The sequence below is a fragment of the Balaenoptera physalus genome (assembly GCF_965194825.1).
Source record: "Balaenoptera physalus genome assembly, chromosome: 2".
NCBI classification, from domain to species: Eukaryota; Metazoa; Chordata; class Mammalia; order Artiodactyla; family Balaenopteridae; genus Balaenoptera; species Balaenoptera physalus.
Window position 1 is genome coordinate 57,648,592 of NC_138883.1, and position 25,134 is coordinate 57,673,725.

Sequence of the window (25,134 nt, forward strand, 5' to 3'; positions counted from 1 at the left end):
TTAATTGTTAATTAAATTTTATTCATCTTTACAAACTATCTTGAAAATAGTACAACCTCCACATCCTAGCTGCAAATACAGGATCTTGTTCTCAAATATAAAAAAGGCTGAAAATTTACCACAAATGCTCTGAGCTCCTTAACTATTAGAATGCTTTATGTGATATAATGTGGATTTTTGAAGATAATTTATAGAAAGCAGTCATCAAAATACATGACAGTGAGTCCAAGAAGATGTCATATTCCATTTTCCTTTTCTGAAAAAACTTAGTGCACTTATATTTATTCATATTTATTTTTTAAAAACTTGACAGTTTCATTTCTAGCTTGATCTTAAGTATTTGCTCTTGAGATTAATCATCAAAAATAAAAATACTAATGCATACGTGATTAAAATTCTCAAAAATTATGTGTAATTTTAAACACCAAGAGGGAAAACAGCTGCAGAAAATCACTTAAATGTTTAATTGACAAAAATATGAAATACATAATTATTCTAGAAATGATGCACCTAGTTTTCTAAATAAAACCTCTTCTTATAGGTTTGATTTATTTTATGCCTATTTTATGTCATATTAAATGTGGTTGTAATGAATAAGAACTGTCATTCTCAGCAAATGAAATAGTCTTACTCTTCTGTTCATGACAGAATAACTAGTACTTAGCCTTTCCGTAATAAGCAAAATTTAAAAAAACAAACAAAAAAAAGAAACTGTACAAAAATATGTAAAATGTCTGTTTCAGACATTGGAGAAAAGGAAGCAGAGAACTGTGATCCTTGAAAAAGTGAATTTAAAAAAAATGAACCTTATCATTGAGCCCTAGAGACACTCCAAACCACAGCACAAGGAGGGAAAACAAGGCAAAGCATGAAGAGTCTTATTCAATTGAAGAGAACTGAGATCGGAGTGCAGAGTCTCAGGTGGCTTGACTTTATGGGGCAAAGTACCAGAAATGAGAGAGTTATCAAAAGAAAGAATGCCAGTAATCTCTGTACATAGAGACAGGACAATAGATACTAACTATACTGAAACACTGATGGGGAAAAAAGTGAACAAAAACTCAGTGACTTGTGGAAAGATATTAAAAAGTCAAACATATATATAATTGGAGTATTAGAAGAAAGCTGTAATGTAGAAATATATCTGAAGAAATAAAGGCAACTTTTTTTTTCAAATTTGTGATAAAAAAAAACCCAAAAAATCCAAGCTCAAAACAAGAAAAACCCACAAAGACACATCACGATCAAATTGCAGATAACCAAAGAAAGAGGAAAACTAATCTTAAGAGCAGTCCCCAAAATAGGACACATTACAAGAAGATACGGTGAACAAAATACAAATAAAAACAACATCTGACTCCTCACTGACTTCTCTTTGGAAATAAAGCAAGATGGAAGACAATGAGAAATCTCTTTAAAGAGCTGCCAGAAAAAGAAAGGCCTGTCAAACTGGGTGGGGATTTATATATTCATAAATGATGAAAGTAAAATAAAAACGTTTTGAGAGAAACAAACTGAAATTTTCATTACCAGAAGAACTTGAATCTTTATAGATGCATAAAAAAGCAACAGAAATGGTATACCTGTGGTTAGGTATAAAATATTTCATTGTGTTTTAGTATGTTTATAAATAGTACTCTGGTGTGGATATAAACAGTTACAAAAAACATTCACATCCTGACAAATATGCTGGATAAGCTACAAATTATATATTTTTAAAATTAACAACATCATAATGCTGAAAATACAAATTAACTTAATGGAACTATATTCCAGATAATGACAGTCCTTGATGAAAGGGAGGATATACAGAGGTGTCCCCCTTCAACAGAAAAGTAAATAGAAGAACCCATCTGGCATAAATTGGGGTGAGGAGAAACCAGCCTAACTTTTAACACACTTTTTAAAAAATACATTATTGTTTTAGAGCAGTATTAGGTTTACAACAAAATTGAGAGGAAGGTACAGAGAGTTCCCATATACCTCCTGCCCCCACACATGCAGAGCCTCCTCTATTATCTACATCCCTTACCAAAGTGGTACATTTGTTACAGTGGATGAATCTGCTTCGGCACATCATAATCACCTAAAGTTCATAGCTTACATTAGGGTTCACTCTTGGTATTATACATTCTCTGGGTTTGGATAAATATATAATGACATATATTCACCATTTTGGAATCATACAGAATATTTTCACTGCCCTAAAAATCCTCTGTGCTCTGCCTATTCATCTCTCCCCAGCCCTTCCCTGGCAATCACTGATCTTTTTACTGTCTCCATAGTTCTGTTTTTTCAAGAATGTCATAGAGCTGAAATCATACAGTATGTAGCTTTTTCAGATTGACTTCTTCCATTTAATATGTTTTTAAGGTTCCTCCATGTCTTTTCAAGGCTTTGTAGCTCATTTCTTTTTAGCACAGAATAATATTCCATTGTCTGGATATACCACGTTTTATCTACTCCCCTACTGAAGGACATCTTGGTTGCTCCCAAGTTTTGGCAATTATGAATAAAGCTGCAATACACATCCATGTACAGGCTTTTGTGTGGACATGTATTTTTTACTCCTTTGGGTAAATACCAAGGAATGCAATTGCTGGATTGTATGGTAAGAACATGTTTAGTTTTCTAAAAAACCATCAGAGTGGCTGTACCAGGAATGTGTGAGAGTTCCTGTTGTATCACTTCTTCTTCAGCACTTGGTGTCAGTGTTACAGATTTTGGTCATTCTAATACATGTGTAGTAGCATTTCACTGTTTTAATTTGCATTTCCCTGGTGACATATGATGTGGGATATCTCTTCATATTTTATTTGCCATCTGTATGTCTTTTCTTTGGTGATGTGTCTGTGAAGGTCTTTGATCCATTTTTAATCATTTTTTTAATTATTGAGTTTTAAGAGTTCTTTGTATATTTTGGATAACAGTCCTTTATTGGATTTGTCTTTTGCAAATCTGTTGTATGCAAAAAAGCACCACCATACCCGAGGTCATCTAGATTTTCTCTTATGTCACCTTCTAGGAATTTTACAGTATTGTATTATTGTGATTCAGTTCACCACAGCTTCAAATGCTTTGACAGCATGGTTGGGAGTTTCCTATTCAGTAAGACATGAATCTTAGCACTAGAGTGGTTTTGGAGCTTTGTAACTCTGGTTCCAGCTTTTCTTGGTGGCCAAGGACATCTCCTTGATCTTTAATTTCACCTTTGGATTTCTTTGCTTTACGCTGTAACTGAGCTATCCTATAAGCTTTTCTCATCTCTTCAGTGCCATGCCAGGCATTCTGTGGTTGAAAGTCAGAAATACTTCTATGGGAGGAAAGGGACTGAACTATCCTTTCTCTCTCTTCCCTCTCCTTCTCCCTTCCCCCCTCCTCTCTCTCATAGCTAAAACCCCTGAGTGACTTTTCCTTTCTGTTCTTCTGCTTCTTATTCATCCTTCCAAACCTGAAAGTCTACATTGCCTGGAGGATTCATTTCAATTTTCCTTTCCTTCCTTAATTTACCTCAATGTTTTCCTTATCTGAAAATGCAAAGTACCTAGGGAAATTGTCTCATAAAAATAGAGGGCAGAATGGTGGTTACCAGGGGCTGAGGGGTGGAGAAAGTGGGGAGATGTTGTTTGAGGGTACAAACCTTCAACTAGTAGATAAATAAGTATGCACAATGTAGTGATTACAGACAACCATACTGTACTATAAACAACAAAGTTGCTAAGAGAGTAGATCTTAATTATTCCCATTGCAAAAAAGAAATGAGAAGTACGTGACACGATAGGGGTGTTAGCTAATGCTACAGTGACAATCATATTGCTATATATAAATGTATCAAGTCAACACATTTTTACACCTTAAACTTACACAGTGTTATATGACAATTATATCTCAATTAAAAAATATTTTGAAGTCCTAGCCTCAGATACTCGTGAATGTGAGCCTATTTGATAGGTTTTTTGCAGATTATCAAGTTAAAGTGAGGTGATTCATGTAGACCCTAACCCAATATGATTGTGTCCTTATAAACAGAGAAAATTTGGACACAAAGACAGACATTCACAGAGGGAAGACAATGTGAAGCACAATAAGAACATCATCTACAATCCAAAGAACTCCGAAGGCTGCTAGAATCTAAGGGAAAGGAATAGAACAGATTCTCCCTTACAGCCTTTAAAAGGAACCAAGCACGACAGACACCTTGATTTCAGACTTCTAGCTTCCACAATTGTGGGACAGTAAATTTCTGTTAAAGCTACCCTGTTTGTGATACTTTGTTATGGCAGCCCTAGCAAACTGATACAACTCTCAAAACCATTTCCTGTAACAGAAGAATTTTGGATATAAAACAATACATATTGTACACTTCCAAGTACACCTGACCCTTAAAACAACACAGGGGTTAAGGGCACCGACCCTTTGCATAGTCAAAAATTTGTGTATAACTTATACTTGGACTTTTGTATCTGCAGTTCCTCTACATCTGTGGTTCTGCATCCTCGGATTCAACCAACTGTGAACCGTGTAGTACTGTAGTACGTATTTATTGAAAAAAAATCTGTATATAAGTGGACCCGCACAGTTCAAACCCTTGTTGTTCAAGGGTCAACTGTATACGTGTATTTAGAACAGGCAAAGCTAATGCATAGTGACAGAAATCAAATCTATTGATTGTGGTTGCCTGGTTGGAGGATGGTAGATTGGGGAAGAGTACAAAACGACTGGGGGGGGAGGGTCATGGAAATATTCTATATCTTATTTGTAATAGTAGTATACATTTATCAGAATTCATTGGCTATACACTTAAAATTCGTGCATTTTATTTATGGCAAGTTTTCCTCAACAGAGTTGGTTAAGCTTAAAAGAGGAAACATGGGTTTTCTATTATGTTTCCAAACGTTGGTTTCAAAGGAAGAAGAATTGATAAAATGACAAGTTATTGGTAGTTAATCAGAACTTAGTCATAAATATTTTAGAAATACATATTTTCTTAGCTCTGTCATATATCTTCAAAGATGTGTTTCTGTTCCAACCCAAATTATGCACCCTATTTCATAATCTGATTTACTCCCTCCGGTAACATACACACTGCCTGATGTAATATCATCTCACTGCTGATAGGGTGATGTACTAAGTAGCAATAAGTTTAGAATAAAATGTGTACCACTTTCTTAACTCTGTGTTTATTTTTTAAGTGAGACCTGTAAGTAATCACAGAATCATATGAATTGTGATCAATGAGTATTCCCATGTTATCTTAGGACAAGGTGGAAATTTCAAAGTTTGTAAAAAATAGGAGATAGGAATCACATAAAGAAGCAGAGTTTCACTTCCTACAAGTTCAAAAACTAATCCTTGACATATTTTTTAGATGAATATAATACCACTTGAAGAAAATGAATGTGACTGGAAGAGCAGAGTAGTTGTCAGTTTTGCTGGAATTCATAATTTAAACATTTATAAAGACCATTGGATGGACCTAGAGACTGTCATACAGATTGAAGTAAGTCAGAAAGAGAAAAACAAATATCATATATTAATGCATATATGTGGAATCTAGAAAAATGGTACAGATGAACCAGTTTGCAAGGCAGAAATAGAGACACAGATGTAGAGAACTAACATATGGACACCAAGGGGGGAAAGTGGGGGATGGGATGATTGGGAGATTGGGATTGACATATATACACTAATATGTATCAAATAGATAACTAATAAGAAACTGTTGTATAAAAAAATTAAATTAAATTAAATTAAAAAAACATAAACACCATCAAACACAGTATCCTCATTCTTCTTTTGTATGATATATATATATACATACACACACATATATATATTCTTTTTTAGATTCTTTTCCATTATAGGTTATTACAAGATATTGAGTATAGACACTATCCTCATTCTTATCTAGTTAAGTGAAACTGTTTTAAAACATGATTCATCTCTTGCTTTATCTAAATAGTTAAATGCAAACAACAAAGATCCCTTTTTAATAATAATATTTGAGGGGGGCTGTAACGCAGTAAATAGTCATACAGTTGCAGCTCTTTAGATAATATTTACACACCTCTATATTATATGTTCTCTCAATCTAGTTCCTCTCAGACACAAAGTGGCACATTTACAAACAAAGAAGTGTCTATCACACACAAACTGGAAAATCATTTTCCAGTACTGCATCCTTCTTTCAGCCCATGGCTATTACATAACATATGCTCAAGAGAATCAGTATTTATTTGGCAACTAGAACAGGATATAAAAGCAAATTTAGATCTTACAACCAACTGAGAATATAATCTATTCTCTGCAGAAACCAGTATGGTACCAATTTATATGTTGAGTTAAAGGAAAGCTATCTGGTTCCTCAGGAGCTGCCTTGTCATCTTTCAGCAGAGCTCTACTAATTCAATTAGTGCCCCTCTGCCCAGGCAAAGGCCTGGGAACAGATGCTGATGCCTGCTGACACTGGTGAGTTGTTTTAGGATGTGTCACAATGGTTACATTATGGCCAAGGATGTTTCACAATGTAGTTTAGATAATGAAACACATTTGATACTCGTTTCAAATATTTTAGGTTTTTCCCCTAATTTTTATTCTAGAAGGACTATAAATGATAATATTATAATTCCATTCTCTGCTAAAACATGTACTGAGGATATTGTAATTGAACCTGTTAAATTCAGGCCTAAAAATATGACAGATATAACCTAGAACAATAATCCTTTGGTCTTTGATTATAATATTTGCTAGCAAAATTCCTTAGCACATTGAACATAATACATTTTTAAGATTCACTCACACATCCATTCACTCATTTTTTAAATTAAGTTCAGCAAGATTTATTTAGCTTCTGTACCATCTACAAGGTGCTTTGCTAGACTCTAACAAGCTTAGAAGGCTGGGATCTGATTAGACAAACACGTTCACAATTAGTATAATAAAAGGCAGACTGTAAAATATTTTAACTTACCATACATTTTGATATTTATATTTACACAATTCAAATGGGTCTGTGAGTTAATAAAGCATCCTGTAATTTTTGTTCTCAAAATGTATATGTATACATATATGTATTTTTAACTCATCATGGCATACTTGTATATAAACACTTATAATTTACTCTAATGGACAAGAGGCTGGTTACTTAGACAAACCAAATTAAAAAAAATAATAATAGTTACCATTCACAGAGCACAGGTAAACATGAAGGAAGTAATGGTTTTTTTTTATTTTATAGATGAGGAAACGAGATTGAGATGCTAATAAATGATAATTAAGCCAGATTACTAAATGGAATGTTTGCCATGCTCTATTTAACTAGTAGATGTGCAAATATTTCATCACTTCTCTGCTTTTGAAATTGAGGTGAATGCTACATAGAGAAATGTTTTATTTCTTTTATAAAATTTGTTAATATTAATTTTGTTAGCTTACATTAGAAAGCTAAAATGGACTTGTTATGCAATGTACGTATCATACCAAATCCCATTTAATCCTTGCACAACTCCATATAAAGCAGTTATCTTTCTTCCCATTTTATATGATGAAATAAAATTTAAGAAATTTAAGTAATCCCCTCAAGGTCACACAGAAAGTAAACAAAAAGGTAGCTTTAAGATGGCGATACATTTACTTCCAAAACCCATACTCCTGCTAGGATAAAATGATGTTTATTTATATTACTTATATTGTGTTTTCCAGATTATGCAGCACTTGGACATAAAGGGTTATTAATTCCAACAATGATTCCTAAAGTTCTTCAAGTGACTTACTCACTTTTTTTCCTTGTCTCTTTCATAATCAAATTACATTTAAAAGGTGCTGGCAGATTACGATGGTGGACAGTTAAGAGCATATTGGATGAGAACCCAAATGACACATTTAACCAGTCATTCATTTTTCTTTGGTGCGTCCAGATATGACTGAAGTTACCCAAATACTTAAGTCCGTAATGCTAAGTATTCTTTTAAGAATATAAATTCTACATCAGAAAGGAGAGTGACTTCTGTGCATAATGAGGTCTCAGTATTCTCCCAGTGAAGTGGGTTGAGTTGTCCCTTTTCTTGCCCATTTAGGAGTCTGCCTGCAGACACTCTATAATGTCACTGACTGTCCATGAATCCTGAGAGTAAATACTACCAGTAACTCTGAAGGAGAATGTATTCTCTCTTGCAGACAAGCCTGGGGAGAGAAAGCAGCCTAGAACAGGCCAGTGCTAAGAGGCTGTGAAGGTTTACAAAAATGCCAGAACAGCAGTAGTTTAGAGTTGAGTAAGTTGGCACAGGTGACAAGTGGTTTCCTAAAATGAACTGATGGTAAGCATTCCTTATGGATGTTCAGATATAACTGGGAAGTATTTGGGAAAGGGAAGGGGGGATGTGTGTATAAAAATGCAAAATAATTTATACTTAAAACTTGCACTAATTAAGACAGTAGTGCCTATAAGGGACAGGTACAGGTATAATTTATCTGGGGAGTGGATAGTTATTTGTTTCACAGAAAATTTGATAACCTACTTTGTGTGTGAATGGTGAGTACTCCAAGGCATGGATTTTAAAGGGGCAATGAAACAAAGGATATATACCCAGGAGTGGTATTGCTGGGTCATATGGTAGCTCTATTTTCAGTTTTTTGAGAAACCTCCATACTATTATCCACAGTGGCTGCACCAATTTACATTCTCACCAACAGCGTAAGAGGGTTCTCTTTTCTCCACATCCTCACCAACATTTGTTATTTGTGTTCTTTTTGGTGATAGTCAGACTGACCAGTGTGAGGTGATATCTCACTGTCGTTTTGACTTGCATTTCTCTGATCATTAATGATGCTGAGTATCTTTCCATGTGCCTGTTGGTCACCTGTATGTCCTTTTTGGAAAAATGTCTATTCAGGTCTTCTGCCCATTTTTAATAGGGTTGTTTGTTCTTTTGATGTTGAGTTGTATGAGCTGTTTATATATCTGGGGCATTAAACTCTTATTTGTCATATCATTTGCAAATATTTTCTCCCATTCAGTAGGTTGCCTTTTTGTTTTGTAGATAGTTTCCTTTGCTGTGCAAAAGCTTTTAAGTTTAATTAGGAAAACACTAATTCAAAAAGATACATGCACCTCCAATGTTCATAGCAGCATTATTTACAATTGCCAAGATATGGAAGCAACCTAAGTGTCCATCAAAAGACGAATGGATAAAGAAGATGTGATATATATATATATACACACACACACACACACACACACACACACACACACACATACACACACAATAGACTACTACTCAGACATACAAAAGAATGAAATTTTGCAATTTGCAACAACAAAGATGGACTTGGGGGGGTATTATGCTAAGTGCAGTAAGTCAGATGGAAAAAGACAAATACTGCATGATATCACTTATATATGGAATCTAAAAATAAAACAAACTAGTGAATGTAACAATAAAGAAGTAGACTGACAGGTATAGAGAACACACTAGTGGTTACCAGTAGGGAGAGGGGAGGGGCAATAGAAGGCTATGGGATTAAGAGGTACAAACTATCAATATTATGTATAAAATAAATAAACTACAAGGATGTATTATACAGCACAGGGAATATAGACAGTATTTTGGAGTAACTAAAAATGGAATATAAACTTTAAAATTGTGAATCACTATGTTGTACACCTGTAACTTATGTAATATTGTACATGAACTATACTTCAATTTAAAAAATAAAAAAAAATAACAAGGGATAGCCAAATTCCATGTATGACAAAATAAAAGTTCTCTGTGTGGAACAGAAGAGAGGGGAGAGGACTGATGGAAGCACACAAAAGGAGAAGAGTATGTAAAATGGTGAAAGGCACGTGGCTTTCAGATAAGGAAGTTCTCAGATAAAGAGTATCTTGTTAGCTGGGGTATCACATTGCTGCTCCCCATCAACTTCAAACCTGAAGAGGTGTGCTTCCCCCCATATCAATGCTTTGTGGAGAACATCAGGATAAAAATGTTCCACATCTGACTTGGTATTGAATGATGAGAAAATTAAATCTCAGTGAACGTCTGAAAACATTAGTCACTGAAGACTCCAATCTGGATTTAATACGCTGGTTTCTCTTTCTGTTGCATCTTATTGCAGGTAATCAGGTTTCAATGGACACGGGGGAGAAAGGTCTAGGATATAGAATATTATCACAAATGTGAAATGCAATGAAATCAACTATCCTGTCATTGCACAGTTGTAGATGACCTCTGTTTTCTTCCAATTTCCAAGAATACGGCAGCGCCCTTCTCAGAATTCACCTTGCTTTTATGACAACTTGAAAGAACATCAAGAGGGTTATAATACAAATTCGAATGCCATTAATCTGTGTTTCAAATCTAGTAAATGATTTAGTGTTTTATCCATTCTTCTTTGGAATTCTGAAAGGTGACTCTCTGAGTCTTTGAGATGTCATGCTATCCATTATGTTTCAGTTTCCCGACGGTGTTTAACATTTCATGTAACTAGTCTCTGTGGTTATATTGGTGCTATTGTGCTGTTGCCATAGCAATTAAAGAGGCACAGTTGTGGAGCACTGTAGACAGAACGATCAGCACAGAGATGCTGTTTGACACAATTCAGGCCTCTAGAAATCTGGATAATTCTTCAGGAAAAAAATATGGTTTAGACTTTGTCTTGATATTTTTGTGGGCATTGAGGCAGCCAAGATATCACCAATGGAAAATCTAGTTGAAAAGCTGAAAAAAATGGGAGAGGAAAGAAAGGCATACACATACAGCGGAAGTAATGAATTTACTGAGGGTTTACATACTAAATATGTGTGCGGGTGGAAAGTTCCGGCAGTACTCCTACAGAAATGTTTTGACAAACTGACACCATATGGAAGCTTTTATGTCACTGAAAGCATTATGTGTTTTCTCGCTCTCTCTCTCTCCTCCCCCTTTCTCATTCTTTCTTTCTTCTTCTCTGTTCCTCCCTCCCTCCCTCCCATCTCTCTCAAACACACCCACCCTACTCAGTCTTTTTGGATTCTCCTATTTTTTATATTAACATTGTTTGGCCCTTTACAACATAATGATCATTTCAATTTGATGTTATGCATATTTTAAACAGTAATATAATAATATTACTACATAAAAAGTTCATGTCCAGTTACATAAAAAAAATATAAATATAGCAGAGAGCTGAGTAAAGGATACAAAGAGATGATTCATAGAAGCCTGGACCTTTCCTGCTCTCTTTCTATATTGAACTGCCAACATGTCCACTCCACCTTGATCTTTAAAAAAACTCAAAATTGACATGTCTACAACTGAGCTCCTAATTTTCTCTCTCAAATCTGCTTTGCTCCTACTATAGTACTTTCCACTGGCATCCCATCTCACTTGGAGAAAATGCTCAGGTTTTTATACTGGACACCAATTCCTACATGGTGTGGTTACTACTGCTTCTCTGATTTCAGAACTACTCTGGCCCTGGTTCACTTAACTCTTACCAGATTGGCCACTTTGTTCTTTCTCAAACACACTGGTCAAACTTTTGCTCAAGACTTTGCATTCTCTTCCTTTTTTCTGGTTCTCACCATCTATCTTTAAGAGCATGTGTAGTTTTAACCATCAATTCCTTCCAGTCTTAAATGTCACCTTCAGAGTGGGCCCACCCTATTGAAATTATAAGCCCTCGTTCTTAAATCCCTACTTTATTTTCCTCCATAACAATGACCATCATCTCACCTTCTACACATTTTGCTTATCTTTGTCTACTTTGTGACTCACCAAATAAAATGCAAGTTCCATGAGGGCAGAGATTTTTCTCTTTGGTTCACCATTGTATCCTCAACACCTAGAGGAAGGGTTGGCATAAAATGGGCTCTCAATAAATATTGGGTGAAGGAATAATTTGGAAATCCAGCTATTTAGCAAGTGTCTGAGAAAGTTTTCAAAGTTTTTAGTAATTGAAATGTGAACAAAAATACTGTTTTGTAAAACAATTATGGTTTTTTAAATTATAATATCAGTGCTGGTGAGGATACAATGAAGAGATATTCTCACACATTGCTAGAGGCGGTAGACATTTAGAATTTTATGCCGTCTAAAATGAAAAAGGTCCTGGAGGCTAGGGAAATAGATAAAATATAGAATGGAGGAATAAGGGAAAAGTCCAGTATTGGCAGGCTTTGACAAGGGAGAGAACTGATTAATTCAGCAGCCTTGAATTATGAGGGAAATGATGAATTAGGAGCATTATAGGATGTTTTATTGTATTTGGGGCCATGCAGTCTCCTCTAAAACTCCCAAAGAAAACCTTAAGTAAAATTTGCATGATTTGTAAATGCTCCTGCATTTGGGGCTTGTGTTACCTATGCTACCCTTGCTAGCCCATGCCTGAAGACAAGCGTAAGAACCAAATTTATTCACCTAACATATATGTAAACTATTTAACAAAACCACTGGCTTATGATAGCTGTTCCATGAGTAGAAGCAGCAGCAGCAGTCATCATGGCAGCAGCATAGCAAGCGATAACAACAATAATAATATTGAAAAGCCTATCATCAACTTTATGGCAAATTATAATACATCAGTTCAGTTACCTTTTAATCAAGCCATTAAATGTTTGTTTAAGAATCACAAAGAAGTAGAATTTAGACAGGTGCTTAGAGAAAAAGCAGGATAAGCAATCATACATATATATATATATATATATATATATATATATATATATATGCACATACACACACACACACACACACACATATATGTACATCCAAGTCTGTATGGCTATCTGTACATGTATATGCACGTGGGTAAGTACTAGTTCCCCTTTCAATATCTATTCTTCCCTTCTTTAATAACAGAATCCCAATTTTCCCTGGTATATTGTTTCCCAGAATGAACAGTTTATTTTCCAGCTTCTTTTGCAGGGAAATATAATCATGTGAGTCACTTATTTCCCATGAGGTATAAGTTAAAATGGTGACAAGAACTTCAGAGAAGGTACCTTAAAGGGAAATGACTGAAATGAGATGTACCCTTACTTGTCCTTCTTTTGAACTATAATTTTAATAGGATGCCTGGAACTCTAGCAGCCAACTTAGACATTGAGGTGACCTTGAAGATGGGAGTCATGAGTCAGGATGATGGAGGAAGACTTCTTGATTATCATGGCATTGCTCTACCAGCCCTGGGTTACCTTCTAGCATGTTTAAACTACTGTTTTGAAAAGTCTCTTCTACTAACAGCTAAACTAATCTCAACTGGTTACAGTATAATTTTAAAAACATTAAAGCACCAGGAATTAATATTCTAAAAATGCCTAGAAAGAAATATGCATTCAAGTCTATATAGCTATAGATATTTCAAATATTTTAAAACATTGTATGTAGTAAGTACATATTTCCTGTAAAATAACAAAAAGTTAAAACTAACTTGGATTCTTTTAATATTAATTCGTATGTGTTAGCAATGAGTCATATAATGATAAAAATTGTCTATTAAATTGAGAGATTTTTGACAGGTATTGCTCTGGGCTATAACAAATGCCACAGAAGTACTAAAAACAAATATTTTATGATGATCAAAGTGAGTAAACACATTTAGCACACATCTGCCATATATCAGTAGGTAGATACTGTTTATTCAGTCCCTGAGGCAGTGCTTGATAGTAAGTTAGTTATGAAAGTTCATTAATTATTTCAAGCTAACCAAAGAAAATTTTATAAAAATTAGGCATTGGGTCAACTACAGATATTCTCTTGACTATGAGAATGTAATGTAAAAATAGATTTCTGTCTTGGTCATTGACTAAATGTTTGTAGTAAGTGCTAGTATTGGCTTACTTCCTCAATCTTGGCTTTAGTAAGAGTGGATAGGGTGACATTAACTAAAATATAGAACACAGGAAAGAAAAATGGTTGGGATGTGATGAGAGATAAAGAGTTTGGTTTAAGATAATCTATTTTTGAAGGGATTTGTGCTGTTTAAATCCAGGCTGGATATATTTTGAAATGAACAAGATACTGGTATTTAAATCTGTGAGCATGCAGTCTCTGAAGGTTATGATCGATATGGCTGGTTTGCAGACAATGGAAATGCATTATTTTAAATTTCTTGACAGCACGCTATTGTCTACATTTGGGAGCATCTAACCACTGTTATTTTATTATTTTACAAAATAATGATTATTTTTTGTTTCATGATTATTTTCATGTGTCACCTGCCAAAGATTTTGACATAACATTTTTTTTAATGAGATGAATCTAGTGTCTAATATTTGCCTTTAGCATTTTGAAAACTGAGCTAGACGCCAAGTAGTTATTTAATAATGTGCCTACCCTTCATTTTTTCCGGTTTCTAAGGACCACTGATTTATAGCTGAGAAAACTGAGGCCCAGATATTGTTCAGATATGATTAGAGTTTTTGAACCCTTAAAAACTATGCATCTAAAACATAAATATATTCCAATAATCTAGTGTTCAAGTGAATTATAATATACTTCATGTTTGAATGTAATACAGTCATGAAACATCTTTACAGTACATAGTTAAAAATAACAGGAAAATATGTGTTACAATATGTGGTAGGTAGAATTCTAAGATGTTCTCATTATTAGTACTCCTAGGCGTATGCACTCCTGTTTAATCCTCCCATTGAGTGCAGTTAAAACTTGTAACTTGCTTCTAACCAACAGAATGAGGCAAAGGTTAAGGGACTTTCCATATATTAATTATTTGACTTAAAGTTAATAAAAAGAAGGATTATTCTGGGGCCATGACCTATCATGTGAGTCCTTTAAAAGAAGGTCCAAGCTTTTCTTGAAGTTAGATGCCTCAAGTCGAAGAGACTGTCTATCCATTGCTGGCTTTGAAGAAGTAAACTGTCAGGATTCTACAGCAGTGAGAAAATGCATTTTACCAACAACCTGAGGGCACCTGGAAGTGGTTCTTCCCTAGTTAAGCCTCCAGATGAAAACTCAACACAGCCAACAGTTTTCCTGTAGCCTTATGAGACCTTAAACAGAGGATCCAGCCAAGATGTGCCCAGATTAACCTATGGAATCTCTGAGATAATAAATGTGTACTGTTTTAAACCACCAAGTTTAAGGTAACATCACAGCAATAGAAAATTAATACAAAGTATTTAGATTAAAGAGTGGGAGGAGACCTTCAAGATGGCGGAGGAGTAAGTCGTGGAGATCACCTTCCTCCCCACAAATAAATCAGAAATACAACTACATGTGGAACAGCTCCTACAGAACACCTACTGAACGCTGGCAGAAGACCTCAGATTTCCCAAAAGGCAAGAAACTCCCCACGTACCTGGGTAGGGCAAAAGAAAAAAGAAACAACAGAGACAAAAGACTAGGGACAGGACCTGCACCAGTGGGAGGGAGCTGTGAAGGAGGAAAAGTTTCCACACATTAGGAAGCCCCTTCACTGGCGGAGACAGGGGGTACGTTGTGGGGGGGAAGCTTCGGAGCCACGGAGGAGAGCGCAGCAACAGGGGTGCGGAGGGCAAAGCGGAGAGATTCCCGCACAGAGGATCAGTGCCAACCAGCACTCACCAGCCCAGGAGGCTTGTCTGCTCACCCGCCGGGGCGGGCGGGGGCTGGGAGCTGAGGCTCCAGCTTCGGAGGTCAGATCCCAGGGACAGGACTGGGGTTGGCTGCGTGAACACAGCCTGAAGGGGGCTAGTGCGCCACAGCTAGCCAAGAAGGAGTCCAGGAAAAAGTTTGAAGCTGCCAGGGAGGCAAGAGACCATTGTTCCGGGATGTGCAAAGAGAGGGGATTCAGAGCACCGCCTAAATGAGCTCCAGACACGGGCATGAGACGCTAAGGCAGCTGCTGCAACCACCAAGACGCCTGGTGCAAGCGCAGGTCACTCTCCACACCTCCCCTCCCGGGAGCGTGGGCAGCCCGCCACTGCCAGGGTCCCGTGATCCAGGGACAACTTCCCCAGTAGAACGCACGGTGCGCCTCAGGCTGCTGCAACTTCACTCCGCTCTCTGCCGCCGCAGCCTTGCCCACCTGGCATCCGTACCTCTCCCTTCCCTCAGCCTGAGTGAGCCAGAGCCCCGAATCAGCTGCTCCTTTAATGCCATCCTGTCTGTGTGAAGAACAGACGCCCTCAGGCGACCTACACGCAGAAGCCAGGCCAATCCAAAGCCGAACTCCAGAAGCTGTGTGAACAAAGAAGAGAAAGGGAAATCTCTCCCAGCAGCCTCAGGAGCAGTGGATTAAATCTCCACAGTCAACTTGATGTACCTGCATCTGCGGAATACCTGAATAGACAACGAATCATCCCAAAATTGAGGCAGTGGACTTTGGGAGCAACTGTAGACTTGGCATTTGCAAGTGTGTGACTGACTGGTTTCTGGTTTTATGTTTTTCTTAGTTTAGTATATAGAGTTTATTATCATTGGTAGATTTGTTTATTGATTTGGTTGTTCTCTTCCTTTTTAAATAAATATATATATAGATATATATAGTTTTTTTCTTTTTCTCTTTTTGTGAGTGTGTAGGTGTATGCTTCTTTGTGTGACTTTGTCTCTATAGCTTTGCTTTTACCATTTGTCCTAGGGATCTGTCTGTCAGTTTTTTTTTTTTAATATAGTTTTTAGAGCTTGTTATCATTGGTGGATTTGTTTTTTGGTTTGGCTGCTCTCTTCTTTCTTTCTTTCTTTTTTCTTTTTTTTATTACTCTTTAATTTTTTTATTTTTAATAATTACTTTTATTTTAATAAGTTTATTTCTTTTTATTTCCTTCCTTCCTTTCTTTCCTTCTTTCTTTCCTTCCTTCCTCCCTCCCTCCCTCCATCCTTTCTTTCTTTCTTTCTTTCCTTTCTTTCCTGCCTTTTCTTCTGAGCCATGCGGCTGACAGGGTCTTGGTGCTATGGCCAGGTGTCAGGCCTGAGCCGCTGAGGTGGGAGAGCCGAGTTCAGGACATTGGTCCACCAGAGACCTCCCAGCTCCATGTAATATCAAACAGCAAAAGCTCTCCCAGACATCTCCATCTCAACGCTAAGACCCAGCTCCACTCAACAACCAGCAAGCTACAGTGCTGGACAACCTATGCCGAACAACTAGCAAGAGAGGAACACAACACCACCCATTAGCAGAGAGGCTGCCTAAAATCATAATCAGGTCACATACATCCCAAAACACACCATCAGATATGGTCCTGCCCATCAGAAAGACAAGATGCAGCTTTGTCCACCAGAACACAGGCACTGGTCTCCTCCACCACGAAGCCTACACAACCCCCTGAACCAACCTTAGCCACTGGGGGAAGACATCAAAAACAATGGGAACTACAAACATGTAGCCTGTGAAAGAAGACCCCAAACACAGTAAGTTAAGCAAAATGAGAAGACATAGAAACACGCAGCAGATGAAGGAGCAAGGTTAAAACCCAGCAGACCAAACAATTGAAGAGGAAATAGGGAGTCTACCTGAAAAAGAATTCAGAGTAATGATAGTAAAGATGATCCAAAATCTTGGAAATAGAATGGAGAAAATACAAGAAACATTTAATGAGGACCTAGAAGAACTAAAGAGCAAACAAACAATGATGAACAATACAATAACTGAAATGAAAACGACACTAGAAGGAATCAATAGCAGAATAACTGAGGCAGAAGAACAGATAAGTGACCTGGAAGATAAAATAGTAGAAATAACTACTGCAGAGCAGAATAAAGAAAAAAGAATGTAAAGAATTGAGGACAGTCTTAGAGATCTCTGGGACAACATTAAATGCACCAACATTTGAATTATAGGGGTCCCAGAAGAAGAAGAGAAAAAGAAAGTGTCTGAAAAAATATTTGAAGAGCTTATAGTTGAAAACTTCCCTAATATGGGAAAGGAAATAGTTAATCAAGTCCAGGAAGCACAGAGAGTCCCATACAGGATAAATCCAAGGAGAAACATGCTAAGACACATATTAATCAAACTATCAAAAATTAAATACAAAGAAAAAATATTAAAAGCAGCAAGGGAAAAGCAACAAATAACATACAAGGGAATACCCATAAGGTAAACAGCTGATATTTCAGCAGAAACTCTGCAAGCCAGAAGGGAGTGGCAAGACATATTTAAAGTGATGAAAGGGAAGAACCTACAACCAAGATTACTCTACCCAGCAAGGATAGCATTTAGATTTGATGGAGAAATTAAAACCTGTACAGACAAGCAAAAGCTAAGAGAATTCAGCACCATCAAACCAGCTTTCCAACAAATGATAAAGGAACTTCTCTAGGCAGGAAACACAAGAGAAGGAAAAGACCTACAATAACAAACCCAAAACAATTAAGAAAATGGGAATAGGAACATACATATCGATAATTACCTTAAATGTAAATGGATGAAATGCTCCCACCAAAAGACATAGACTGGCTGAATGGATACAAAAAACAAGACCCATATAACCCATATATATACTGTCCACAAGAGATCCACTTCAGACCTAGGGGCACCTACAGATGGAAAGTGAGGGGATGGAAAAAGATATTCCATGCAAATGGAAATCAAAAGAAAGCTGGAATAGCAATTCTCATATCAGACAAAATAGACTTTAAAATAAAGACTATTACAAGAGACAAAGAAGGACACTACATAATGATCATGGGATCAATAAAGAAGAAGATATAACAATTGTAAATATTGATGCACCCAACATAGGAGCAACTCAATACATAAGGCAAATGCTAACAGCCATAAAAGGGGAAATCAACAGTAACACAATCATAGTAGGGGACTTTAACACACCACTTTCACCAATGGACAGATCATCCAAAATGAACATAAATAACGAAACACAAGCTTGAAATGATACATTAAACAAGATGGACTTAGTGATATTTATAGGACATTCCATCCAAAAACAACAGAATACACTTTCTTTTCAAGTGCTCATGGAACATTCTCCAGGATAGATCATATCTTGGGTCACAAATCAAGCCTTGGTAAATTTAAGAAAATTGAAATCATATCAAGTATGTTTTCTAACCATACTGCTGTGAGATTAGATATCAATTACAGGAAAGAATCTGTAAAAAATACAAACACATGGAGGCTAAACAATACACTGCTAAATAACCAAGAGATCACTGACGAAATCAAAGGGGAAATAAAAAAATACCTAGAAACAAATGACAATGAAAACACGATGACCCAAAACCTATGGGATGCATCAAAAGCAGTTCTAAGGGAGAAGTTTATAGCAATAAAATCCTACCTCAAGAAACAAGAAACATCTCAAATAAACAAGCTAACCTTACACCTAAAGCAATTAGAGAAAGAACAAAAAACCCCAAAGTCAGCAGAACAAAAGAAATCATAAAGATCAGATCAGAAATAAATGAAAAAGAAATGAAGGAAACAATAGCAAAGGTCAATAAAATTAAAAGCTGTTTCTTTGAGAAGATAAACAAAATTGATAAACCATTAGCCAGACACATCAAGAAAAAAAGGGAGAAGACTTAAATCAATAGAATTAGAAATGAAAAAGAAGTAACAACTGAGACCAGAAATACAAAGGATCATGAGAGATTACTGCAAGCAACTATATGCCAATAAAATGGACAACCTGGAAGAAATGGACAAATTCTTAGAAAAGCACAACATTCTGAGACTGAACCAGGAGAAATAGAAAATATAAACACACCAATCACAAGCACTGAAATTGAAACTGTGATTAAAAATATTCCAACAAACAAAAGCCCAGGACCAGATGGCTTCACAGGTGAATTCTATCAAACATTTAGAGAACAGGTAACACCTATCCTTCTCAAACTCTTCAAAAATATAGCAGAGGGAGGAACACCCCCAAACTCATTCTACGAGGCCACAATCACTCTGATACCAAAACCAGACAAAGATGTCACAAAGAAAGAAAACTACAAGTCAATATCACTGATGAACACAGATGCAAAAATCCTCAACAGAATACTAGCAAACAGAATTCAAAAGCACATTAAAGGGATCATACACCATGATCAAGTGGGGTTTATCCAAGGAATGCAAGGATTCTTCAATATATGCAAATCAATGAATGTGATACACCATATTAACAAATTGAAGAATAAAAACCATATGATCATTTCAATAGATGCAGAAAAAGCTTTCAACAAATTTCAACACCGATTTATGATAAAAACCCTCCAGAAAGTAGGCATAGAGGGAACTTACCTCAACATAATAAAGGCCATATATGACAAACTCACAGCCAACATCATCCTCAATGGTGAAAAACTGAAACCATTTCCACTAAGATCAGGAACAAGACAAGGTTGCCCACTCTCACCACTGTTATTCAACATTGTTTTGGAAGTTTGTGCTTCAGCAATTAGAGAAGAAACAGATATAAAAGGTATCCAAATTGGAAAAGAAGAAGTAAAGCTGTCACTGTTTGCAGATGACATGATACTATACACAGAGAATCCTAAAGATGCTACCAGAAAACTACTAGGGCTAATCAATGAATTTAGTACAGTAGCAGGATACAAAATTAATGCACAGTAATCTCTTGCATTCCTATACACTACTGATGAAAAATCTGAAAGGGAAATTAAGGTAGCACTCCATTGACCATTGCAACACAAAGACTAAAATGCCTAGGAATAAAGCTACCTAAGGAGATAAAGACCTGTATGCAGAAAACACTGATGAATGAAATTAAAGATGATGCAAACAGATGGAGAGATATACCATGTTCTTGGATTGGAAGAATCAACATTGTGAAAATGACTCTACTACCCAAAGCAATCTACAGATTCAGTGCAATCCCTATCAAATTACCAATGACATTTTTCACAGAACTTGAACAAAAAATTTCACAATATTTATGGAAACACAAAAGACCCTGAATAGCCAAAGCAATCTTGAGAAAGAAAAACAGAGCTGGAGGAATCAGGCTCCCTGACTTCAGACTATACTACAAAGCTACAGTAATCAAGACAGTATGGTACTGGCACAAAAACAGAAATATAGATCAATGGAACAGGATAGAAAGCCCAGAGATAAAAGCACTCATATATGGTCACCTTATTTTTGAGAAAGGAGGCAAAAATATACAATGGAGAAATGACAGCCTCTTCAATAAGTGGTGCTGGGAATACTGGACAGCTATACGTGAAAGAATGAAATTAGAACACTTCCTAACACCATACAAAAAAATAAATTCAAAATGGATTAAAGACTTAAACGTAAGGCCAGACAGTATAAAACTCTTAGAGGAAAACATAGGCAGAACACTCTATGACATAAATCACAGCAAGATCCTTTTCAACCCACCTCCTAGAGAAATGGAAATAAAAACAAAAATAAACAAATGGGATCTAATGAATCTTAAAAGCTTTTGCACAGCAAAGGAAATCATACACAAGACAAAAAGACAACCCTCAGAATGGGAGAAAATATTTGCAAACAAAGCGACTGACAAAGGTTTAATCTCCAAAATATACAAGCAGCTCACGCAGCTCAATATCAAAAATAACAAACAACCCAATCCAAAAATAGGCAGAAGACCTAAATAGACATTTCTTCAAAAAGATATAGATATTGGCAACAAACACATGAAAGGATGCTCAACGTCACTAATCATTAGAGAAATGCAAATCAAAACTGCAATGAGGTATCACCTCACACCATTCAGAATGGCCATCGTCAAAAAATCTACAAACAGTAAATGTTGGAGATGGTGTGGAGAAAAGGGAACCCTCTTGCACTGTTCGTGGGAATGTAAATTGGTACAGCTACTATGGAGAACAGAATGGAGGTTCTTTAAAAAACTAAAAATAGAACTACCGTACAACCCAGCAATCTCACTATTGGGCATATACCCTGAGAAAACCATAATTCAAAAAGAGTCATGGACCACAATGTTCATTGCAGCTCTATTTACAATATCCAGGACATGGAAGCAACCTAAGTGTCCATCGACAGATGAATCAATAAAGAATAGGTGGCACATATATACAATGGAATACTACTCAGCCATAAAAAGAAATGAAATTGAGTTATTTGTAGTGAGTTGGATGGACCTAGAGACTGTCATACAGAGTGAAGTAAGTCAGAAAGAGAAAAACAAATACCGTATGCTGACACATATATATGGAATGAATCCAAAAAAAAAAAAAAAGGCTCTGAAGAACCTAAGGGCAGGACAGGAATAAAGACACAGATGTAGAGAATGGACTTGAGGACACGGGGAGGGGGAATGGTAAGCTGGGATGAAGTGAGAGAGTGGCATCGACTTATATATACTACCAAATGTAAAATAGATAGCTAGTGGGAAGCAGGGGCATAGCACAGGGAGATTAGCTTGGTGCTTTGTGACCACCTAGATGGGTGGGATAGGGAGGGTGGGAGGGAGACACAAGGGGGAGGAGATATGGGGATATATGTATATATATAGCTGATTCACTTTGTTAGAAAGCAGAAACTAACACACCACTGTAAAGCAATTATATTCCAATAAAGATGTAAAAAATAATAATAAAGACTGGGATATAAATTGGATATGCAGTATGATCACAATTATTAAAAAAACTAAACTAAAACTGTAAATAATGCTCGATAGAATTCTGATTCTAATAATGTTGGGCTAAATTATATGGTCCCTTTTACTGAGTATAGTTTAAAAAGCTTAATGAAATACTCATGAAAAGCTTTAAAAAATCTCCATAAAATTAACAAGGCAGTGAAGTATACCAGATTGAATTTTAGGAAATGTAAGATCCCACAGAGATAAGTTTACTTCTCAAAAACAGTTCCGTCCTGAGAGATTTTTCTGATCATGAATATAGAGACTTCCTAATAGATCAGGGGGCTGCACATGTGCTCAGGAGGCATGCAGAAAAATGTGTTCATTAGTGTTATGTGTAGTAACCCCAAACTGGAAAAAACCCAGTTGTCCATCCATAGTGAAATGGAAATATACATTGAAGTATTTAAACAAGGGGATACTATAAAACAATGAAAACAAATGACTACTGCTGCAGGGAACTACATATTGTTCATGAGCATAATGTTGACAAAAGAAGAAAGATACACATGAATAAACACAATAGACTCTACATAAATTTGAAAAACCAGGGACATACTCAAAAGGGGATAGAACCATAAAGAAAAGCAAGTAAGCGATTAACATAAAAGTCTGGATTATGTTTATTTGTGAGGAGATGGAGGGAATCTGGTCTAAAATAGGAGCAGACTGACAGAGGAACAGACCACATGGGCGTTCATCTTATAATTACTCATTGTACTGCACATGTATGTTTTATGCACTTTTTAGTATAATCTATTCCACCAAAAATGTTTTAAAATGGTTAAATATCAAAAAGTAGCCAAGGTGTCTTGTGATTAAGAATAGTCTTTATTTAAGTACATTTTCTCTTTTAGGCCAAGTAGGTACCACTTGGCAATAGGAATGTCATAGGAGTGGAGGATGTACTCTAAAGATACATTCTAGCATGGTGTACTCCATTCATGCCATGCTTCCCCAGATGGTGAGCACCTGGAGAGAAGGAACTTATTTTATGTGCCCTTTGGAGAAAGCAGGGAGAAGCCAGAAGGGCTAAGAACTTATTCTGGTTTTGTTATATAAGTGAATGACTACAACTACTATTATTACTACTAAAATTAGAACTATTATTGCTCTTGCTACCATTTGCTGATTGCTTTCTTTATGCCAAGAACTGTGCTAAGCTTGAGGGAGCATGATGGTATAAAATACGAGCCAACGAACATTTTTTTTTTGTCCTGCAATACTTTAATCCCTTTATATATTCCCTTGCCCATTCCTTCCCCTGTCCACTTATTTAGAACCTTGTCATCTACTGATTAACGGGTAGACAGAAAATAGAGAAAATGTAAAGAGAAATAAGGAAAAGTTAATTTTTACCTTGAGTTTTCAAAGCTCTATGTCTTGATAAAAATTTTGTTAATTCACCCTATCACACCTAGTTTGCCATTGCTTTTTAGTTTTTGCTTTCTGTCTTTCTTTTTTTGTCATGCTGGAGGATGATGAAAATATTCTGGCTTAGAGAAAGAGCACAAAGACAAACGTGGACATAGAAACAGTACCTCCAAGGTACATATAAAGAGAAAATTGTAGTAAAACACTTCTAGTTTTCACAAGTTGAGGAGAGCTGTCCTACACTTTCTGTCTAGACCTGTGGAAGACTTAGTTCCCAAAAAAGTTCTCTTAGCAATAATGGCATGAGAGGTATAAAAAGGTTATGTATCAGAGACAAAGAAGGCACCAAAGTAATACATCTGAGTACTGTAAGACAGCACTTCCAAGAAGCCTGTGGGGGTGGGGGTGGATGGAGAGAGAAAGGGAGGAAGTGGGGAAGGGAAGGTGAGAGCTAACAAGTATAAAGGGTCTATATGAGAGAGTTCAGTCAATACATCATTGAACAAACAGGGATAAAACATCTAATAAATGCTAATATCAGGTTTGTTATTATCTGAGAATTATCTGGGACGATGTATATAGTACAAACCCATGCCTGTGTGAGTTAATATTAAAAGACTTGACCCCTTATCCTGATAAAAACTTAGTTGGCACTCTGGAGAAAGAAATGGAAAGGAGTAAAAAATAAGATGTGAGTAGGTTAAAATATGGAGATTTCATAATGTTGGTATTATTATAATCACTGTAAAACTAAGAGACAAAATTTCAGGTAAATCATCAAGAGTCACAGGGCTATTAAAAAGTATAGCTACAATTCCAAATACCTTCCTAATGGAAGGTCACATAGATTTAACTCTATGTTTTCATCTAAACGTTTGATGGTTTTAGGTCTTACATTTAGGTCTGTGATTTTTGTGTATCGTGTAAGGAAGTGGATTCATCCTCCATGTTTTCTCTTTATCTCTTCCTGGAAAGTCTGACAATTACAGATTGCATTAATAGGCTTTCTTATGCTCTAGCAGACCAGAAAGATAGCACCTTTGAAGGAGTTCCTCATCTTTTTCAGGCTCAGGGAAAATATGGCTGAGGACAAAGTCCAGGTTATGATAATGCTCTACTCTTGGCTCTCTGGTGGGAAATACTTTTCACCCCAGTTTATGGTATACCTGAACTTATTTAGCCCAAGGATTTCCAGGAGATATAAATAAACTGCATAAGCAGGTTTATCAGACTCCCAT

At 36.2% G+C, this 25,134-nt stretch overlaps 1 protein-coding gene across 2 annotated transcripts in view; it reads right to left on the reverse strand.

Moving 5' to 3' along the window:
- LRFN5 (leucine rich repeat and fibronectin type III domain containing 5) overlaps positions 1 to 25,134 on the reverse strand; it is a 152,648-nt gene that overhangs the window by 34,187 nt on the left and 93,327 nt on the right. The gene's annotated exons all lie outside the window — the stretch shown is intronic.